Source organism: Mandrillus leucophaeus, unplaced genomic scaffold (assembly GCF_000951045.1).
Source record: "Mandrillus leucophaeus isolate KB7577 unplaced genomic scaffold, Mleu.le_1.0 Scaffold159, whole genome shotgun sequence".
Classification (NCBI taxonomy): domain Eukaryota; kingdom Metazoa; phylum Chordata; class Mammalia; order Primates; family Cercopithecidae; genus Mandrillus; species Mandrillus leucophaeus.
In genome coordinates, this window is record NW_012101576.1 from 3,873,128 (window position 1) to 3,875,408 (window position 2,281).

Sequence of the window (2,281 nt, forward strand, 5' to 3'; positions counted from 1 at the left end):
GGCTATAAATATGCATATATATACTCCATTAGTTTCATCCACAGTCATAGTATCAGTTTGTTATTTTTCAGTTAAAAGTATTTAAAAATCTCTATTATGTTTTATTCTTTGACTTGTTAACAAGTATATTTCTTAATTTCCCAAAAGAGAGCTTTTCAAGTTTTCTTTTTGTTTTTTGGTTTTTTGTTTGTTTGTTTGTTTGTTTGAGACAGAGTTTTGCTCTTGTTGCCCAGGCTGGAGGGCAATGGCATGATCTCGGCTCACTACAACCTCCGCCTCCCGGGTTCAAGTGATTCTCCTGCCTCAGCCTCCCAAGTATCTGGGATTACGGGCATGCACCACCATGCCTGACTAATTTTGTATTTTTAGTTGAGATGGGGTTTCTCCAAGTTGGTCAGGCTGGTCTCAAACTCGTGACCTCAGGTGATCTGTCTGCCTTGGCCTCCCAAAGTGCTGGGATTACAGGCGTGAGCCATCGTGCCCAGCCTCAAGTTTTCTTTTTGTTATTGATTTTTAGCTTAATTACATTGTTATCAGAGAACATATTATGTAAAGTTTATTTCTTTAAGACTAATTAATACTTTTTATGTTCCAGTAAACAATTATTTTTTCAATGTTCTATATATTCTGTAGCTATTGGTTAGTCTTCTACATGTATCTATAACCCTAATTTTGTTAATTTTGTTGTTCAAATATTCTATTTCTTTACTATTTTTTCCTTTTGTATTGATTTTTTGTTATTGTAAATTTTTTGCTTTATATATTTGAAGGCCATGCTATTAGGTGCATGCAACTGTAAAATTGTTATTTTTTCTGCTTAAGTTTAGCTTTTATTAAAGTATTCCTCCTTATCTCAATTCTTTTATCTAAAAGTCCATTTTCACAGATATCTAACATAGCTACATGAGCTTTCTTTTGTTTAAAGTTTCTAATAATTTTTAAAAACTACTCTGTAGTTTTAAGATTTAGATATTTCTTTTAAATAATGTATAGTGCTATACTTTTTGAAAATAGCCTTTTATTAAAATATTCTGTCTACTTATACCTAATATAATTACTGGAACATTTGGGTTTAAATCCAGCATCTTATTTTCTTCTTTGTGCTTTGTGTTGGCTCTATCTATTCTATGTTCATTTTTTTCCTTTCTTGCTAAGTTTTAGATTGATAAACTTTGATCATTGTATTTTTCCTACAAGTTTAGATGTAAAAAACATAGTTTCTATTTGTTTAGTAGGGAACTTAGAATTTACAACATACATGTTAGTTAAGTCTAAAATTAATTAAGGACTGGCACCATGGCTCACGCCTGTAATCCCAACATTTTGGGAGGCTGAGGCGGGCGGATCACCTGAAGCCAGGAGTTTGTGACCAGCCTGGCAAACATGGCGAAACTCCATCTCTACCAAAAATACAAAATTAGCTGGGCGTGGTGCCTCTAATTCCAGCTACTTGGGAGGCTGAGGCAGGAGAATTGCTTGAATCCAAGAGGCAGAGGTTGCAGTGAGCTGAGATGGTGCCATTGCACTCCAGCCTGGGCAACAAGAGCAAAACTCCGTCACAAAATAAATAAATAAATATAAAAATTAATATATTGCTGTCAAGTGTTTTAATACTGTCATAAAACACTCCACTAGACAGTATTTTTACTGTTTTATCCATCATTTTCAAATGTACTTATCCACATATTTACCATTTATTTTTCTTCCTTTTAACATCTCAGATTTCTTTTGTTTTGTTTTGTTTTGTTTTTTGGAGACAGAATCTCACTCTGTGGCCCAGGCTGGAGTGCAGTGGCACTATCTCAGCTCACTGCAACCTCCACCTCCCAGGTTCAAGCGATTATCCTGCCTCAGCCTCCCAAGCAGCTGGGATTATAGGCGTGTGCCACCACGCCTGGCTAATTTTTGTATTTTTAGTAAAGACGGGGTTTTGCCATGCTGGCCAGGCTGGTTTCGAACTCCTGACTTCAGGTGATCTGCCTGCCTGCCTTGGCCTCCCAAAGTGCTAGGATTATAGGCATGAGTCACCGCGCCTGGCCACATCTCAAATTTCTATATAGTATCCCTTTTTATATCTTCCCTATGTGCTATGTGGGATCATTTTCCTTTAGGGAGTTTGCAATTTACATTTTCCTGAACATGTATTTATTTTCTCTCATTCTTAGAAGATATTTTTGCTAGGTGGAAAATTTTAGGCTAGTAGTTACTTAGTTTGGCACACGGAAGAATTCATTCCACAGATTTCTACCTTTCATTGTCGCTGTTGAGAATTTTACTTCTT